Source organism: Lagopus leucura, unplaced genomic scaffold (assembly GCF_019238085.1).
Source record: "Lagopus leucura isolate 7727_CA_CO unplaced genomic scaffold, USGS_WTPT01 Super-Scaffold_100004, whole genome shotgun sequence".
Lineage (NCBI taxonomy): Eukaryota > Metazoa > Chordata > Aves > Galliformes > Phasianidae > Lagopus > Lagopus leucura.
Window position 1 is genome coordinate 36,683,899 of NW_024962264.1, and position 21,550 is coordinate 36,705,448.

Below are 21,550 nucleotides of genomic sequence, written 5' to 3' on the forward strand. Positions count from 1 at the left end.
AAATTCAGACTGAGATTTGCAGCAGTTTTTCATTTTTGTAATCCTGAGCACAAAGAGAAAGGAATCTCTCTCTGAGACAGAGGTGAGGAAGAAAAGGAGCAAGAGGGGCAAGAAGAAAGGAACGAGTGAGCAGCAATAACATCATCTCCTTGATCTCCCTTTTTGTTTACATCTGTTCTGAAGCAGAAACTTCTGTTAGAAGCTGATATATTTGGGCTATTTTAATTCACAAACGAATGACCTCTGAAAACAGTCCCAAAAGGAAACATCAAATATACTATACCACATGCAGGATTTTCCGTATAAATAACAAGATGCCCAAGTGAATTTCATCTGGTTTGCAATTAACCATAAATTTGGCACAGCACTGAAACTGGCCTATAATATTCTGGATAGAAAGAGTTCAAAACAAGCACTAATTTAAAAGTTATCTGGTTCTTACACAAGTTACCTAAAAAAAGATAACACTGGTATTAGCACCTTTTCAGAGGCGTTGTATGTGGAAAACACATGGAAATGCAACTCAGAAATATCTTTATCCTGTGTCCTGTACTAAACAAACTTCCTTCTGAAGGAGGAAGAGAGATGGAAAATGGGAGCAGAGAAGCTGGAAATATTTAGTCCAGAAATAAGCGCTCCTTAAAATTTTGAAAATGCAGTCAGACTGGCAACTTTGACAACTACTGCAGCAGAACCTTAGAAACCTTCAGTGGTGTCTGACTATGCATTAAGCCACATTTGAGAATTAAAAAGTTCGTGTTGAAAAAAAAAAAAAAACCCAAAAAAACGAAGTGTGCTCAGATAATCCCAATTATCTTAAAAACGTATGTGCTTCAGCACAAGTAACTCCTCAGCCAGCATTGCTGCAAAAGCCCACATATCCCTTTTAACCATATTTCTTCATTTTCCATTTTCTAAAGCATGGCCACAACTTGGCAACAAACAGCTTTCTTCTCCGCAACTCAATGCAGCTTTTTTCCTGGAGTTATTTCTCCCCTCAAAATCAGAAGCTGTAGTTGGGAGCAAAAGAAAGGAATTTTTGAAACAAATCTTAATATCTTGAAGTTACTAGGTAAACTTGCATCATTCATCAGGTTGCATCATTTACATTAGGTAAACTTGCCATTTCTAGGATTTCTCGAGAGCAAAGGACAGTTTCATTCCACACTGAGAATTGCCGACAGATGTTCTCCTTTCTGTTGTTAAACAAGTCTTGATAAAAAAACACATTCAAGCCTTAATAGTACTGGATGCACCCTAAGCAGACTTTCCATTTGATCTGCTCTAAGTCGTGTAGCCTTTTTTGTCTGCTTGCTCCAACACAATGCATGTTTGGTACCAAAACAGTGACAGCTAACACTGTTTCTCCTGTTAGCAAGAGCTCTACCATTCAATTTGAACCAAAAGCATTTGTCACATTGCGTGGCATTGAAGTAGATTTGATCATATGAAGGCACTAGTGTTGTCAGTGCCAAGCTGAAAGAATCTGGTAGAACAAAAGCTAGATTTATCTCTGTGGGAGTTTGGGCAGGGAGCATCAGAGCATCTTAGTGAACATATGAGGGGGAATTTCAAGAGGATAAAGTGCTTGCAAGAGAATGTTTTCATCACAGACCTGACAGAAAATATGTTAATAAATGACCAGCAGGATGCATCTAGAAGCTGATGTGAACAAAATTAAAATTATTTACATCAAATGTTACTAAGGTGCTCTACTGTTATGTAAGTATCCAGAACAATTAGCACCATCACATTTGATTTTGTTCAGCAAGAAAGCTGCAAAGAAAAATTAATCAGAATGGAATCTCCCAACCAATCCTCAAAAATACTTTAGTTAGGACCTCCAATTCCTTAGAAGACACTACAAGAGATGTTGTAGCTCTCCTAGCTAATACACCATAGACCACAACCCTACACAACCAACTCAACACAAACTGAAAAAAAAAAAAAAAAAAAAAAAAAAAAAAGAAAAAATGCACATACCACTCTAAAAGGAAGAAAGAAATGGTCTTCACCTTTTTGCACAGCCTGGCCACCTCTTTCCACCCTTTTGGATGTCAAAGTAATTTCAAAAGATCTAAGCAGGTGATAATTAAACTTAAAGAAATAGTGGGGGAGAGAATCTGAGACAAACTACAAGCTTCTCTAAAAGCATGGGACACAATCTAGAAAACAAGGCATTCTATGTGAAAATTCAGAGTGCTCCACATGCGTTGGAGAGCACAAGAAACCAAATGTTTTGAGTTAGCAAGAGAAGGGACACTGACAATATTGCCTTTATGCATTCAAATTCTCTTGCATCATTTTAAAGTGACAGCTTAAGTCTCCCCAGGTTTTAATTAACTGACTGCCATAGGTCAGAGAGAAAAACGACTGGATGTCATATAGAGTGCTGGTATAGCTGCTGCTTTGGCACAAAGCAGCCTCAATTTTGGCATTACTATATTGAAAATTGCCTACTGTACATTAACAAATTGCAATTCAGCCCTGCATGAAATGTTTCAACATTCACTCCAACTGTGTTAAAGAAATTTCCCATTTGTTTTTTTCCCTGCTAATTACAGTGCTCCTGGAACAAAGCAGAGCTTCCTGAAAGGTATAGTAAATCTTTTGGATTCTGCACAAGACCGTGAGAGATGTGAGATATTTGGATCAATTAAAAGACAATCCTTACCTCCAAGGGACAGCAGTACTTAATAAAGTTAGAAAAAGGTTAAAAAAATTAATCTAACTTGACCCACTACAGGCAGCAGCAGCATCCATCCAGCCCTAACAGTCTCTAATCAGGAGGTTACAACGATTAGGTGACCCACTGAAAACTCTGCTTTTTAGACACAACTCATTCTTACAGACACCTGTTTTTGAAAAGCTTGACAGATGTTTCACATAGACACAAATCATCTTCAAGCAAATCTGAGGCAGAAATGACACCGAAAGCAACTCCCCCAAAAAGACCTGCAGAAAGCATTATAAAGCCTAGACAAAGCATGTAAGCGTTTGGAGCCTCACCACCCTAGCAGATTGGTTTCTGAGCCCAGACCCACAGTGGTGCTCATATGGTTCCTTGTCTACATAGCCAGCAGATCAGCAACATTTATAAATTCACACGACTTCAAACAGAAGAAATTGGATTTTGGAAGAAATGTCAGAACCACTTTAGAAATGCCATGTTATTTAATTTACCCTACAGCCACCTAAATTATGGTATTTTTAAAGTTAACATAGAAAAATGTGGAAATCAGATGTCTGCACCCACGTGATTCCACAGCTATAGCATCTGCACTCTTTCCTTCCACCCAGCAAGAACACTCACAGTGCTCCTGGTAGTGCAGTGCCATTTGTCTGACCCCCAGCTGCAGCACAGCTGAACCAGAACATCAGTGGCAACCCAACATCTTCTTGTCACCTCAGTGACACTCAGTCCTTTCCTGCTGTCATCATCGTGTGCAGAAGCAGCTCAAACCTTTGATCACTTCTTAGTAATCATTCATCAAAAAGCATGCTATCCTACACTACTTTTTCTGGTTGTACAGTTTTAATTAAGCAGCATTCTGCAAAAATTAGATACACGATACACTGCATTTTTCTTTTAAGGATACTCAGCAAGTTACGTTAGCCATAGTACTATTTCAAACACCTTCAGTTTAATAAACCAATCAATCAAGTGGACATGTTTCTATTTTTAACATTCAATAGCTATGCTAAAAAAATGCAAGTTATAAGAATTAAAACATGCAGGTTTTTGTTGTTTTGCACTGATGCTCTGTAAGCATAGCACATCATCTTCCTTATTTGAACATTAAGATTATTCATTTGCATTTTAAAATGTGGAAAGTTGGTCACCAGCTGGTCAGTGAAATGACTACTGCCAATGTTTATATAATAGATATAAAACATAAAAACACACCATTTGAAATTACTCAAGTTTTTATGACTCAGCTGACTGAACTGTATTTGAACAGTAGATCTCATTTCTATTTCAGCATAAACCAACGTTCCTTTGCAAGCTACTCTATTTCTTTCTCAACTTGATACAAATTTATGAACGTAAGAACTTAATAATCAGTTTTTATGCTTCTGAGCTTTTGTTTTCCTCCCCAGAAGACAAGCAACCAGTCTAATGGGTAGAAAAACTAGAGCTATCAAGCTGAGATTCTTCCAAACATTTTATATTATCAGTAAATTGGCAACAATACAAAAGAAATACACTAGGCTCATCTCCAAACACCTTGCAGGCCAACACATGAACTAAGAAATTGGATGGCAGAAGTAAGGAGGGCAGGAATAATATCAGAAAGGATAATAACTACAGCCATATCTGTACTTTGCATACAAAACGCATCTTTCTTTTAGTTAGTAACTGAAGTGTTTACAAGCAGTTCAGTTCTTACAGATATGATGTTAGAACTTTGGAAGCCCTGAGGGAATCTCAGAGGAGAGTAACATGACAGCAGGCTGCAAGCAAAAATTAGTAACCAAGGAGCAAAGAAGGCCTACAGAGGACTAACAGTACTGGAAAGGGCTTACCCTTCCCTGTAATGCTTTAGTTTTAAGTGCAAATAATAATTTGCTCAATAAATGAAAATAAGAAGTAGTTCCACACAAGTGAACATCTGCACTGACCTACAGAAACAAGAGGACCGCACCCTTCCCTTTAAGCTAGGCACGCTCTAACCCAAATCAAATGGGTTATTTGCCACTCCTCCACTCCCGAAAGCCCATCATTTTCTTCACACTTATAAAATCTTTAGAGTACACATGCAGAATAAATCTTAAAGAAGATGACAGACACCACAGACAAAAATATAACAAACATTCTGAGTAGGTTTTACAAATTAGAAGGGAGAGTATTCCTCAAGGTCACTGAGGATTTCCCCACTATTTCTTTTTCACTTCCTCTTTCATAGTGCTGAAAAAATAGGTAAACAACTGAGACTTCAGAATACAGTTGCTTTTATTAGCATTTCAAAAATCGAAGTTCTGATCTGTGCTAGTACAGAAAACTACCCAAATAGTCAAATCCCTTCTTTATCCAGGAAAAAGAAACATGGGAAGTGTGACTGCTCATTTCTCTTCTTAAATATCTTTCAATTCTGCCATTATTCTTAATTATAATACTAATTTTCATTTCAAGAAATCATACCTAAATAATTTCTTTTTCCTCTTACCTCTGACCATAGCTTTGTTTTTAAGGTTCAAGAAGCAACTTTTTTTGGTTTTCTTCTACATTCATGAAGATGAGACTTCCATTGGAATTGGTCAAAAATTTTGTTACAAAATAATTGGAAAAATTCAGACCTACAAAACTGAAGATGAGGATCTTCAGTTTTAACCAAATTATCATTTTCCTTCTTAGTGACTGAGCTGGAAGAGCTCAATGCATTACAGACAAAAGTCAGGTGAAAACTACATGGAAGAGGCAACAAGGGAGTGCAAACAATTACTCAACTGTTGGCATAGGAGATCAGTTACAATCTCCATGCTGCTACACCGAGGAAGGTCACCACAGTCACTAACACATTGCTGTTTGACATTTGCTTGAAAAAGAAACACAAAATGGTCATTACTTATACAGCTCATAATCTCACTTATCAGTCTTTACAAATAGGTATTTCCAGTATCTTTTCATCCACTCTTAATATCTTTCCTTTCACTTTATTAGTATGAAAGAGTGAACCACATTTGAAACATATCCGACACAGAGTCCTTAATAGTTTTAATAATAGGAGTCCACAAGTTAACTGAAAATGCTTGAAGAACTTATTAATTCAGAAAAGTTGTGTTCTAAAGCACCATCTCAAGACAAAAATCCCATCCAGAAGGGATGGAAGGATGCTGTCTGTTCTACTTTAATATTTTCATTCTGCTGTGAATGAGACATTGGCCCAAAGGGAGTCTCCCTTCTACCCGCAAGAAGTGGCCCTGGGTCCCATGCACCTTAGCTTACTGAACTGATGCAAGGTTACAGATAACAAGGAGGTAAGAAATGGCCACATCTTTCTGTTTTTCACCAAACTAAACAAAAAATCTGATGCAAGTTTCACAAATATCAGAACTCAAATCTAAGAGCTTATTACCATCTTACCATCTAATTATTTTTTCCTCTTTAAAATGCACGAACATTTTCATATCACCTTTAAATATTTACTGACATGCTTAGAAGAATACTTTACTTTTCATGTTTCTGCTAGTAAGTACAAAATGGCAATTCCACACTCATGAAAAGGAACTAGTAAGCTTTCACAAAGCAGACCATAGACACTGACTACTGCAGAGAAATAATACATGAAAGGCAAGGTGCTCTTTTCACCAAAGCTACTTAAGCGATAAAAGCCCACACAGCCCTCATTTAAGTTAACAGAAACTGGATGTCTGAATCTCTTAGCTGATCTCAAATACTTCATTATTCTAGAAGACTCTCCCAGTTTAAGAATTGAGTTCAGAGTGATAAATTGAGTATACAGTCTCTGATGTGCCATGAAAAGCCTTCTCAACACAGAAGTTGTTTTTATAATTAAAAAAAAGACATTTCAGTTATTATTATTTTTTACAGAAAAAAAATAAACCCACATAGTACACTTACATCTGCAAAAAAAAAAAAAAAACCTAATTCTAAAAGCATATGAGGACAATACCTTTTAACAACAATTGTTTCACTTCTGCTTATGCTATAACAGTTAATTGCCTGTTTTCCCTTTCTATATACCATCTTTCACCTATGAAATCGAACATTTCAAATGTAGACAGAGCCACATGGAAGGGCAGGCTCCCCTGCTGTGTGCTCTGGGCTAATAGGTTCAGACAGTGACTTTCTTTTTCCAGACTTTCTCATCCCATCCCCCCCACCTCTTTTTTTTTTTTTCTTTCCCTTTAAGATATTCTCTGTTGCAGTTCTAGCAGCTTTAGAAGCTTCTGAAGGAAGCTGGGTCCATAAAAGGCTGAGACAGCACAGTAAGGCAGGTGTGGGCTCTTCCCACATTGTCAAAGAACCAGGACAACCCATGCTGTTTGCTTACAAACAAGCAGCCCTATATCTTGAAAATTCCACCTGTTCAACTGTTTAAAACACTTTTTTTTTTTATTGCCATTGGCAGTTCTTCTATTTTTTCCCCCCTTTGATGGGGGAGAGATATACAGAGAAAAAATAAAAATTATCCAATAAATGTTTAAAAAGTGTCTGTGGGCTGGATTTCTGAACCTTCAGGATTATTTTTTTATCATTATCAGTGATCACTCCCTGATGAAAAGAATAGACTAGACAACGCTATTCTATTTCACAAGGCCTAAATATGATGTTATTGTAACTAAGCACTGCCCGGTGCTTAAAGTCGTGCTTGAAGGCCCAGCACATTATACAAACTAGCAGCCAGCTGGAAGGCCCAGAACAGATTAAAAAGAGCTGTAGCATCTAAGCACATTCAGAAGCTAAGCTATTAGTGTTCAAAGCGCTTTGAAAATATTGCCCTTTCTCAGTGAGCCAATGGACTGATGTGATTCACCTTTTTACGAACAGAACTGCCTCACTAGCATTTCTTCCATTTTTTCATTCAACATTCGTTCTTGATATTTCATCTGTCTATGGGTCACAGTTCAGAACAGAGGACAATGTACCTTAAAGCGAACAGGTCATAGCAGAGATGGGAGAATTGCAGTTTATGATGTAAAGGAGCGTGATTGCCTTTAACTAGCTTGGAAATTACTATGTCAGATGACTTCACTTGGGATTTTCTTTAGGATCACTGCTAAGGGAAAAAAACTGTGTGCCACATTTTGTACTCCAGACTTCAGTGGTCTCCATGCCAAGAAGTAGTTTGTAAGAAAGTAGCAGCTGTAAACATTCCTTGAACTTTCTCTTAAAGTAGGCAAGCTGCTCACATTCTAGTCAATTGAAAAGAAACTAATCTTAAACCACATAAAGGCAGAAAACTTGCAGCAATTAAGTATGAAGCAAATATCACACACCTTGGTCACCAAACTGTAAACAATTCATTAAATCAAATGTACTCAAAACCACTCATGCATTACCCAAAGTCCACTCTCTTTTTTTTGGATGTATTGTGGGGAGAATGCAGAAGTCAAGAACAAGAAAGGAAATGAAGGCAAGAGATGGAGCAAATATCTTTGAAGTCATTCTTTCGTTAAGTAACTTCACTGCTGGACACCCTGATACCTGAAGTATGCTCAGAGCTTTATGTCCAAACGACAGCAGGGATGCTTGGGTCTAATTTAAGAGTGGATCTGTTTAAGAGGAGATCTCTCGTGGCACTCCCTCCACAAGGTACACAATTGCATAGAAATCACAGGGAGAGAGATTTCAGCATCCAATGGAACAGGAGACATCTTCTGTACTACCACTTGCTATTTCAGTAGCTGCAGCTCTACTTTGTCAGTGAGTTGTTTCAGTAACCAGAAATAGAAACCTTTTTCTTTTAAGTGCTTATACAGTATTACCTGATGTTATACAGCCCTAACTGCTGAACATTACCACTTCCTGTCTCCAAAAGGGAAAAAGCAGTCTGTTTCTCTCTTTCAAAAGAAAAGCCAATAATTTGTCCTGAAGTACATGATAAGTTTGTTGCATAAATGTATGCACTCCATCTATTGCCCTTCAATCAATCAATCAAAATCTATTTTCCAGAAAAGAGAGCTGGAATGGTTCATCTTCAAAACCTAGGCACAGCAAAGAGCCTACTACATCAGCTATAGGAATCCAAAAGAGCTCTGGGAGAGACAAACACTCGGCACAAGGGATGGATAAAGGAGGAAACTGCTGAAGACAGACTTTCTGGAACAGCAATATAGTGAGCACAGCAAGCACTTGGATTCATGGATTTAATCATGTTTGTAAATATTTCAGTTGCCCCTCTGATCCTGAGCTGTATGCTTGAACAAGATGAGGGACACAGCAGATAGTATTTGAACCCAAATCTTCTTTTCTGGGCACACAGCCTCCCAGATGAGTACAGCACAGCTACTGACAACCTCCCACAGTTCTCTGCCTTCCTCCAGGTGCCAGGCACAGCACCCAGCAGAGGAGAACTGCTAAGGACATGAGGCAGCAGCTGGCTGCAGAGATCAGTGCCACAGCTCTGTGTTCTACCTCATCTTCACAAACAGCTACACCACAGACTGTGGGATCACTTCTGCTCCCACCAGCTTGGGGATTACAAAGCAAAACGTGGGACAAAAAAAATTGAAGCTGTTCTGCAGGATGAAGCACAGATGAATAAGCCAGCTCTCTGTCACTGACAGCATTTAAGATTCCAAATTACTGCCATTATTTAAAAGACCAAGAAATGAGAAGTGCTCAGAACATCATATGTTTAATTCAGCTCTAATCGTAACATTGATGACTCCCTTTCCACAAACCAACATTTGAATCAATTCATACCTTAAAAATGGACAAATACTTATTGCTAGTACTCTTGAACTCTCTGTCCAATAGATAAACAGAAACAGGATCTCTTATAAATAGGATATCCCCATTTAATATTAAAAGCATCACAAAAGCTGTGTTTTCTGTAAAAAGTTCAATAAGTAAAACCCCTTGGCAACTAATCTTAGAGTTTCCCTCAATAATTGTAAACCATAACTGATTCATTTCAAGCTGCATCTTGCCACTCCCCCATGCCTCTTCCCAGGAAAACAAACAAGAACCAACATTAGGCTTTACCTGCAGAACTTCAAAAAGAAGATGGGAAAATATTTGGTGGAGATATTTCTTATGTCAGTACAAAAATACAGCCATCGCTGAAGCTCAAGAGCTTGAACCAGACTATGGGACTACCACACCTGGAAGCTGTGACAAGCTACAAAAGAGAAATCCATAAAGAGCTCAAGGATCAACTATTTTTAACTGGTGCTGGACCAGTGTAACACTGGTCTAAAGACAGCTTAAGGGAGTGCTCTTTGTTTTCCATAAAAACTTTTTTTTTTTTTTTAATTTGTTCAGAGAAGCAGCTTCCCCATAAGCCAGGTTTACAAAGTTTCTGTATTCTGTAGAAGTTCAAGATAGATATTAAAAAAGAGATACTTTGCTTGCTTCAACGAATTCTTCCTCCCTCAGTTTCCAAAATGAATCTTTAGAGTGAGCTAGGACCTGCTGAGTCAAGATGCCTATTTTTACATGCACAAATGTATATATAGGTCAATAAGTACATTATTTTTAAGTGTTATTTGTGGCTTCTCTCCAAACCACACTGTAAAGCTGGGAACAAGCATAGAGCGAAAGCTTTGGTCAGGAAAAAGAGAGCAGAAAAGGACAAAGACATTCCAAAATGAGTTCAAATGAAGCTTTGGAAACATTATGAAAGTGTTCTCAGGCTGATAGCTTAACTAGGAGAGACTTCTGAACCCTAAACCTAAGCAAATGATGTAAACTTCTCTGAAATGTAACCCATGAAGGTCAGAAACAACACAGGAAGGCAGTCAAGTGACTAGGTCCTCGTTTCACTGCAAAGGTTGAAGATATGATGGAGAACTCAGAGGGTCAGTGGAAGGCAAAAGGTTATCTCAACAAGCGTAACAGGTGTTCTGCTGAGAATTTGAAATAGCACAGCTAACCATGTGAAAGCATTCCAATTAAAAAAAAAAATCAGATATAGCTTCCTATTATTCTTTCAGATATAAACTATCATGAAAACCAAATTGGTTCTGTGTGAAGAAGGACTCAGACAGCAGGAGACACAGTTTGTATCTGGCAGGAGTAGGAGGCACCACTGAGCCTGGAGATGTCAGATGTCCTGCACACTGCTAGAACCATGCATCAGCAGCAGAACAGTGTCCATCTCAGCTCCTGTTCAAAGTGCCCAGCACACCTGAGCATGGACCTGGGGCATAAGAAAACTTCTGAAGGCAGCACAGAGGCATCCTCCAAGCTCTATGAGAGCAGGAATATACACTGACAAGCAAATGAAAACAAAACATATTGACATCAGTTATATGTATTTTGTAATGCTTAAAAGACTAACATCATTTAAAGGTATTGTTTTCTTTCAATATAAAAGTCTATGATAATCCATGTGGGAGGCCTAGCTTTTAATTAAAGGCACTGCATGAAGTTGGAGAACTTTCTGTTCTGTGTAATTAACCTTGATAAAGTTGTTCTATGAGAACACAGCCATTTCACTTCCAAATAGACAGATGCCTCACATCTACACTACATCATCCATTTACTCTCCTAAATCAGGGTTTATGCTATTAAGTTTAAAATACAACTTTGTGTATGCATATTCACTTAAAAAAAAAAAAAAAAAAACAAGTTTTATCCAGTTGAGGGTAATCCAACTCTTTCCATTTGGTTGAACCCTCCCAGCGAGTTACTTTCAACACTTACACATCCAAATAATTTTAGATTACAATGGCAGCAGTCACAGGAGTAGAAGTTTGTGTGTCATTATTCTTAATGACCAGGAATTATTTATTTAAGTCCCTAACAAAGTTGCATTACCTTGTCACTGCTAAGACACTAGAAAACTCAATGCCATGTTTAACAGCTGGAATAGTCTCCGAATACAAGCTGGTAATTTGAGAATAGTAATGAAGCCCATCTCACAGTTGCCCTCAAATCAATATCGCAGATTTATTGCCAAAATATCAAGTTAGCACCCTTAGCTGTGCATGCTTAGCAGTAAGTATGTTGCAGTGGAAAGCACATTTGGAGGATAAGGTTGTGGCATCATTTTCTTAAGAATGTTTTCATTTATGTTATGTGTTTGACTTACATGGGAACCATACAAACTCTTCACAGCATCCTGTGGAGAAAGCAGCATTTTTTACTGAAACATTTCATGGCTTCCCCAGGTCACACAGGAAATCTGCAGTGGCGCAGGAAACAGCTCACGGGATCTCAAATCCCTCCTCAGCGCCCCAGCCACACTGCTGTCCATCCTCAGCCATGTTTAATACAACTAAATTACCAATGGCAACAAACTGCAGAATCTGCCTTTCAGATGAGCCGATTTGTACAATGCATCAATCCATAATTTGTCTCCTTCAGACATTTGGATAGATGGGCTAGATGCCCAGCATGTTATAACAACCCTAAAAATCTTCTGGCTCAATCTGTAAGCACATCAGCATTAACTTAAATCTACTGCTTTGTATACTACATGAGATATCTTCTTATGCTTTGTGACCTAATTACACCAATTAAAGAGACACAAATACTGAGCTTACAGTTCACAGCACAAGACTAAAGACAGCCATTAACAAGAAGTGCAGAAAGCTATACTTGGTATTTATTCCTTTAGGGCACTCTGCTCAATCAGCTACCTTTTTCTTTTCTAAGCACAGACTTCTCATGATGTACATTCAAAACCTTCACAAAATGTGATTCAAACATTAAAAATTGGGTGTGCACCCACTGATGCTGGAGGGGATTAATGGAGTTCCATTCTTGCAGATATAGCCATGGGTTACAGCAAAGCTACCTTTAACCTAAGCTGCTAGAAAGCATGACAAAGATCACAGAGAATCCAGCTGTTTGCAATGCTTACACTTGTTATGGTGTCTCCCATGCCAGGTAAGTACTAGACTAAATCACTCCAAGACATAAAGCCATTCAATAGTAACAATGAAAGACTTTTTTAGTTATTTAGAGCTACAGATGTAACAAGCCAAGGAAAGGTCTAAGTACATTCAGAACACCCAGGTTGCATTGGAAGCAGTAATTTATTGAGCCTATCACTATGGCTCAATGTGCAGACAGAAGAGACAAGTCAGGGACTGTATACAGACCACTGAATTGCCAGATACGTAGGTTGCTGCGCACTAAGACGACCATCTGACAAAAAAACAAGTGACAGATCTATAGTAAAAGCATATTTTGTTTCTACTGAGTGAAATAAGAGAAAGGTGAGATGATTCATTTGTTTGTTTTAAGTACTCAGGAACAAGTTCAGGGATTAGTACCAAGACACCACTGGAATCCACAGTTGCTAATTGCACAGATGGCAGAAAGGGACCCAATCCAAGATCCATCCAGGTCAAAGCAACGCCTTTTATTGACAATAGCAAGCTTCAGATCAGGCCCAGGGATACCAATGCCAACCTGACTAGCACTGGGTTACCTTCTAAACATGAATCACCAGCAGGCACCAGCCCTTGTGTGACTCTGGCCTACTGGAAATACATGAAAGCAAAAAAAAAAAAAAGAATTACGCAGAAAATAAATTAGCGAAGGTTACAGATGAGCAAGAGGGCTTGCCTTATCCTTTTATCTGCTTTTCTATATTAACCAAGTCTTTGAACAAGTGCTTCTATTAGAAACAGTAATTTATAAGCAAGAAACACAAGAGTTTACAAAAGCACACGTTTATAAGCAAGAAGAGTTACAGACACCTTTTCAATAGCTCCCTGCTCTGTTTACAATAACATCTCTCCACACCAGAGACAGAGACCATTTTGCAGCCCTAGAAAAATGAGAGAAGCAAAGAGCAACAGGAGTATTTCACAGGCAGGATCTCATAAATTCACTTACAGTTTAAGCATGCTCTCAGAGTGCATTTTCCCTCTTCAACAGTGTACCACAAAGTAAAGAAAAAAAATGAACGCAGCTAGCTAGTTGGACATAACTGGGGCTAAATCAGAAATTATGGATTTACATCACCAACAATTCCTTCTTTCCTCCTTATTACAAGCAGGGAATGAGAAATGAGAGTTATAACCACCCATATTTGCAGCAGCTGACACGCCCAGTAGCTGCACCCAGCAATCCATCCCCACGTTTTGCGCAGTCAGGATCCCCATCTCACTGCCAACGAAGCTCTACGCCCACACATGGCTCAGTGAAGCCATCACATGGACCACGTTCCGTTCTATCATTCACTATCACAAGCACCGGTGGGTGCTGCATGGTATGTTATGAGGGAAATCAAATGGAATGCAAGGGACTTCATACACTAGCCTCTATGGGGGGGGGGGGGGGGGGGGGGAGGAGGAAGAAGAAAGAGAAAGCCTTAGGGACTGAGGACATCTTCCTTCTCTCCAGTCTTTGTTCATTTAAACAGAACAATCAGAAATCCGGTAGATCTCCTCTAGCAACCCATTCCATCACAACGGAGCGGGGAAGGGGAGGAGGAACAATTTTTGACAACTCTTTACAGAAGATGCAGATGTTATTGACAGATGTCATTCTGCATCTTCCCGATCAGCACACGACCACCCCCTCGCAGCACACCACAGTGGAACAGCAGAGCCGTACACCGCTGCCGCCCGGTCCCTCCGGAGGCGCAGCGGGAGTACCTGACCCCGGGCTGCCACGGGGAGCTCTCCCCACCGTGCAGCAGCCCCAGCGGGTACCGAGCCGCTAACCCTCGCTCTGGCGTATCTCCCTGCCAGCAGCCAGGCTTCCCGTTTCTACCGGAGATTTCTCATTATCCCTCCCCGCTAGTTATTTCAATGGCTTCTTACACAGAATAACCTGCGGGGTTGCCATCGAGAAATAATCTTGGGGGGAAAAAAATAAAATTAAGCACTGACGCCCATCCCTTACAAGCACTGCTGGAGGAAAGAGACCCCGGCTAACTTACGCGCTCGTGTTTCTCTGCAGCAGCGCCTCTGAGGAAGGCTCCTCGGCTGCAGGCGGCGGTGCCGAGTTCCGCAGGACGCGATGGGGCAGCCCGGCCCGCCTCCCTGCCCCGGGGCGGCACCGTGCAGAGGAGACGAGCCGGAGCCGCAGCGCCGCACCGCCGCTCCCACCCCAATCTCGGAGAGGCGGCGTGTGGGTGCGAGCAGAGCGGCACCCGCCGGGCTGCCCCCCGCCCTGTCGAGCCTGGCGTTTGAGGCTGGGGTGGAGAGCCGCGGCAGTGCCGGTTACGGTGTCGGAGCTGGCAGCGGGCAGAGCGCGGAGCTCCAGCCCTCTGCGGAGCGGCAGGCCGGCTGTAAAGCGGTGCTCGTACTGCTCAAAATGAGCCCGATCTGGCTTCGCTGCCGCATTACAACACGTCTGTGTCTACAGCTCTGCCAAATAATGACGGCAGAGGAGCAGAAGACAGAATAAGAATCGAATCTAATTCATTAGATTCAAGCAGGAATGGCAGGGAGAACAAGGGGCAGAACAGAAACAACACCAGGACGTGGCTGGCAGTTGCACAGAATCATTAAGGTTGGAAAAGACACCTAAGATCACCTAGTCCAACCCCATCCCTGCTAACTGTGTCCCTCAGCGCCATATCTCCACATCTCCTGAGGCTGAGCGTTGCCAACCGCCACAAAATCACGGGAGTTGGAAGGGAGCTCTGGGGATCACCCAGTCCAACCCCCAGTCAAGCACCTTCCCCACAGCAGGTTGTCACACTGGCAACACAGAGAGCCCAACCTGCTCCAGCAGTTCCATGGCTCACGTCCATATCTTCACATGCTCTCATAAGAGATAGCCTTCAGCTATATTAACTGCAAAGAGCACAGGACACAACAGAATTAACCTAAGACACATTCCTTTTATTTTGGGAATAGGGGTAATTACCACAAAAGGAGGAGGTGAAACTGGAAACATCAGTAGGGTCACTTTAATGCCTCGCTGCCTATTACTCTTTTTCCAAATGAACTTCAGTAAGAACCTTAAAGAGCAAGTCTAATACATGAAATCAGAAGCCTATTTGATCACAAGGATCTAGGTCAGCTCCAGTTCAAGACCTATTACATCCAAGTCAATGGTTGTTCTACCAATGTAACAGAGCCATGTTCTCACAACCACACATACAGAAGTCAGTGGGACTTTTTCAAATAAATTTGCCACACCATCTGATCCTTCAGATTACAAGCACAGCTTCAGTTCTCCTTTTTGAGCACAAAATAAATCACCAGAACATTGCTACAGGGGAGAACAAAGTGGGTCAGCAAAGTAACGGTCTCTTCTAAACAGAAAGGAACATTCTAAGTCAGCAGCACTAGCATTTATTTTCCAGAGGCGTTTCAGAAAATATCATTATAAATAATGTGGTTCAAAGATCACCAATATCTCTTCTCATTCTCCTTATACATCAACACTTCAGCACAGAAGGGACAAAGTGAAGCACTAATACACTGTCACTGCTTTCTCTGTGCATTCAGAGAATTCAAGATGAAGGCCTGCAGCCCTGTAACTAAGAAAAAAAGTGGTCTTTAACATGGTTTTAGCATGTATAACCTAACAGTCCAGGCACGAGGATCTTGAAACCTGACCTGCTTTAGCCACAACTTGATAGTTTTAATAATATTGACCCACATATAAAAAAAATATTAGAAAATGGATATTGAGATGCTATGGAAACAGAATGCTGGGGAAAGGGTTAAGGAGAACAGGAAGTAGGAAGAAATGCAAAAATAGAAATGCTGTATACATTAGCTCTGGTTTCCAGCACCCAGTCTGTGCTGCCTGGAAGCAATTCTGCCAAAGCTTTAACAGTGCTAAGTATCCCTGCCACCAAAACTGTAAGTGAGGTAAAGATTTATGCTGGAATTTATACTTTCTAAACACACATTATTTCTATCCCACTCCCCCCCCCCCCACGTTGTATTATGTTTGCACATCACTGACATAAGATGACTTACAATGCCATTCTGAGACCAAGGGAAGCAGCACTACCCTTCGTGCAGCTCAGCAAGATGGGGTACTTGAATCCAGCAGCACAACACACGCACCAAGCAGAACGTGAAGGCAGACAAACATGCAGCAAGCTAGGAAATCGCTGCACTGAAATGCACGGAATGAAACATTCATTTGGTTCCCCCCCCCCCCAATCCATTCCTTCTTCCCTCATTTTCCAGATAAATCTAAATTGTTTCATTCATAGCAAATGAAATCAATAATGCTTTTAGCTCTGAGTACATAAGGAGTCCAGCATAATGCTGCACCCTTTTCATATCCGACTCCTTCCAGAGCTTAACAGGAGTAAAACACAAGCTGGAGCGGGCCCAGCACAGCCATTTAAGTAAATACATATACATTCACCAGGAAAAGACAGGGGAAGCAACACTGTTTCAGCACTTTCTAGCTGACTGTGTTGGATGTCAAGGCAGCTTGGTGAGGAGCCCCACCACCTATGCAGGGGAAAGGAAACCATTTCTCTACATAGAGCTGTTCTCCCACGCTTTGATGTATGCCACTTGAGCAGCCCAGTCCCCCTCAGTCACCTTTCCACAGACACAACTCAACAGGCCATTGGGCTCAATACAGGCACTGTGCTTTTTAGGACGCTCAGCCCAGGAACAAATTCTGCTTGGCAGGATGACGAGCATTATTCTCCTGCTGGAGAATACTTAAACTACTTCAATACAAAATGAGAGACATCTTCTGCATGGTAACTGACTACTGAAGCAAAACATTTCTCTCCATCGCTAACTCCTCCAGAAATAAGCTAACAAAGACTAATTCTGAGAAGAACTCTCCTTACAGGGTCTCCCAAACCACAAAATCAAGGACAATTTTCACCTTCCTGGCAGAGCAAAGCCACAGACTGAACTGTCTGCCAAATACACATTAGTCTGTGTCTACATAACAGCTTTGAATTACTGTAGGTCAGAGCCTTGGGATTTCCAAGGCAAGTTTGTTTTGTTGTTTTCTTTTTCAATTTTTATTTTTATTTTTTTTTTTTAATGACCCTTATTTCACAAAGGTAACAGCAAGGAGAACTGCTGCTAAAGACATCAATTGAAAGTTTTAAATGAAAAGCAGATCCCTGTTCTCCCCAAAGGAGTCTCCACCTGTGGAAAGATCAAAGTGAGATCCACCCACACACTTGGATACTAGCCATCAAAAATATATATGATTTCCTAGTTTGAAGTTTACACTCTGCTTTCCTATCCATCACTAACTTCAAACCAGATCTCACAGAGCAATTTTCATCAGGTAATGGGAGAGGGAAAAAAAAAAAAAAAAAAAACACAACACACACACACACACAAAAACAAAGGCATTTGTGTCCTTCGCTTTCTCTTCCAGCATCTGGTGGTCCTGCAGGGAGGAAAATCAGGGAGCATAACACTGCCAAATTAACAAGTGAGGCATGCTAGGCACTCATTTTTCTGGCTGAGGAGGTAACTTGAAATAATTGTTCTATACTCTATTCCTGTTCACTGATATTTGTTTTCCTTTTCCTCCCCCTCAGAGCTTTAATGGTAAAGGAATTTAACTTCATTTGCAGTGAAGGCAAGAGGAAGTTCTCTGGTATTTGTTAATTTCCAGCATTATGTCCTTCTAATTGAATTTCTGTGCATCTCTGTTCAGTGTTCAGAACATAATTGAAGGAGGTGGTTTGTGCAGTTCAGTCACCAGCATGAGCCAATCTAATGGTATTCAACAGTTCATGACAGCAACAAGCAGCTTTCAAACAAACTTAACATTCCCAGAAGAGCTGGAACCACAATGTGCCCAGTGCTGACTGTACTGTGGTCAAACATAGAGAGCCACATAAGCTGCACCTGCAGTAAGATGCCCAGTAAAATTGAGGTTTTGACTTTTTCCAATAGAAGCTTAAATCCAACTGCAATCACATCAGTTCTTCCTACTGACTGTTGAAGTCAGAGCTACAGCTCTCCTTGGAATAACAGAATTCACTAATAACAAAATAAGCTAAGAATTACAAAGATGGAAAAACACATTCCTGTGAGTTTACTACAGATTTACTCCAAACTTCCCCTACCTCCAAAGGCTATTTTGGGATCAAACTCAGTTTAGAAGCCTTTGGAGTGCTGCTTGGCACACTTGCAGATACACCTTAGCAAAACCAAATTGACAGAATCTATTAAATAAAGCAGTGGTTAGAAAAATGATGCTTTGAGTAGGACAAGCAGTCTAAAGCCAAAGAGTAAGATGCTGGCAGGAGGTATTGCAAGCAGGAGATTTTATGTCTTCTATTTCCATTTGAAAAAGAGTTCTCAGCATTGAGATATGCACACTCAGCCCACACAGACTAATCTGTGCTTTTAAACACAAGCTTCTTGTTAAACAACAACAAAACCAATAACTCGTGGGCACGCTGTATATTTTAATGGAACTGTCCTTGCTGTGTGATATGAAGGCAAATTTGTTTCCTGTCAATCTAATGGACTTTTGAGCTGCAGTTTTTCCACTCCTGTTAATGACTTGTTTCAATGGAGATGAGTGCTCTGTGTACAGCAATGCCATCTTCTGGCACAGTTCCTGTGAGAAAGGGAACTTGCTGAATACCATTAAAAGAAAGCTCCTGTTCTGTGAAAATAGAAACTCAGACTCCACAATAAATCTCAGATTTTCCACTTTCCATTGCTCACACTGTTGGGCTGTAATTGTTGGAGGGACTGAAATTAAGCAGTGAGAACACATGCAGTGCACTGTAGGAGAAAATTCACTCAAGTGGCTCTTAAAGGTGCACCAAGCACACTAACGAGAATGGATGTCACTGCCGATTCCCACAAACGCTCCGAGGTAAAGCATTGTGGCTGAAGTCATGGACATGCACAAAGCTGATGGCCGGGCAACAAAGCAGCTTGGGAAGAACTAGTACTAACAGAACCAGCTTTGGTGATACAGAAAGCATTTCTCCAGGCATATGCAACCACTTCACACATCTAAATTATTTTTACTTTCACATTCCCCACCAGGAAATCTTCATTAAACTGTGACAAAACACATGTTATTTATATTAAGGAAATAAATTAGGGCTAGAAATGCATGACTTCCTCATAATTCCAATTCTGACTTTCTCCAGAACTCTCTATTTGTAATTGAGAAGTACAGTAGGACAAGATTGGAATCAAACATTTCCCACTGAACCCACACCTACACTTCGTTCCAGAATCTGCAAGGGTCAGAACTCGTTGCAAGTACACTTCTCAAAGACTGAACAACCAAGTCAAATCTTAACAAGTTGTACTCTGGGACAATAACTGAAGGGAATATTTATTTATTTACTGTGCCATTTATTTCCCTAAATCCTCCCTAGGAATCAGATAGAAGAAATATGTAGTCTTGCGCCCAGACTTTTGTAGAAGCTGCCTGAATTGAATTTAGGCTACAACACAAGCTGTACAATACAGGAGATTACATACATAGAAAACAAAACAAAACCAGACAAAAAACCACTGCCTGAAATGGATCCTTATGCACGTAACAGAGCAAAAACTTCAAGTAAACCACTTCCCACAGCAAGAGTATCTAGGGACCCTCGTTCCCATACAGATTCCTGTCAGACTTAGGTCAAGAGTTAGAGGTTTGCTCCATTCTCTCCCATCACTTTCGCTGAACAGCTCTCAGCAACCCTTACTAGCAGTTAATCATTCACTTTCAGAAGTTTTATACTTCATTTTTCTCAGTACGTAATATTTCAAGATGAATTTGCTTTGCTCAGATTCTCTGCTCTCATTCTGACTGAAAAAAGGGAAAAGTCTAGAGGCAGAGCCCACACAGCCAAAGTGCATTTTTCAATAACTGTTTTTATTTATCAGATAAACTGTTTTAGAGCCAGCCTACCAAAAATAGCCAGATAGTTACTTCCAAGAAAACTACATGATTACTGTAAGCATCTTCAGTTAAATAGTTTGTCCTCTAGGCGCATTTACGTAAGCTACCACTAGCACTACCCTAATGTATGTAGTAAATAGAATAAATAGATGAGCACAGTCACTCAAAACATGCTGTACAGCTGACACAGAGAGGTTAGTTTTTAAGGATCACTTAAACCATTTTGATGGTTTCTGCCTCTCTGGAGAAGATCAGTCACTCAAATGCTGCCATCACAGAACTTGTTAATCACTGGCTTTTTTTTTTTTAAATGACTAACTGGTCAAACTAGTTCAACTTCTGTAATTATCAAGTAAAACAGCAAATAGCTGTTCTTTACTGCTAATACACAAAAACGTTAAAATAAACAATGCTGCAGCAGTGGGACTGATAAGGAAACAGCAGTGTTTCCTTATAAGTCCCACTGCTGCTGAATTCTTGGAAGCGGTACATATGAAAGCTTCCCCTTTATTTTGTTACAGCTGAATTCTTAGTTAAAAACTTATTCTGAACCTCAGTGGTTTAGGAATTGATATATACAGTACCAGGATACAAGGCAAGTTAAAAAACATCTCGTACATCTTCTACCTCAGAAGCAGCACATGAAAGTCAATTCTGCTTCCAGTAAAGCTGTGCACAGTTGATAATGGATGATACCAACATTACATAACACATCAGAGCAACACCTAGAGGTGAGAAGGATGCATACTGGCACATCTGGGAAAAAGCACAGCCCAGATACAGATGTCTGAAAGAGTAAACAACTGCCTCAATAATATATTGCCATCTTTCCTCAGTGCAAGACAAGAGATAGAAGTCTACCTGACAGGCTGCTGCTGAGCAAGACTTGAAGTCAAGATCCACTCTCCAATAACTATAAACTTAACTTCTCATGAAATTAAACAAGAAACAACTATACAAGAAGCACCATTCATTTCAGGTTTTGTTGGCTCTAGCAAAGCTGCAGTAAATGAAGCCTTCCCATAGGAATATCCATTATATGAAAAAGAGAAGGAAACAAAACAAATCAAATTATAAAGCACTTAGGGCCAAATGTAATAATTCTACTGATCAGTAGCTGAATATGCT

The 21,550-nt window shown here is 40.3% G+C and overlaps 1 protein-coding gene across 1 annotated transcript in view; it reads right to left on the reverse strand.

Moving 5' to 3' along the window:
- ANK2 (ankyrin 2) overlaps positions 1 to 14,595 on the reverse strand; it is a 306,380-nt gene extending 291,785 nt beyond the window's left edge. Inside the window, exon 1 of the mRNA XM_042870754.1 lies at positions 14,532 to 14,595. The gene's annotated coding sequence lies outside the window, so the exon portion shown is untranslated. The remainder of the gene's footprint in view (positions 1 to 14,531) is intronic.
- Positions 14,596 to 21,550: the final 6,955 nt, after the last annotated feature.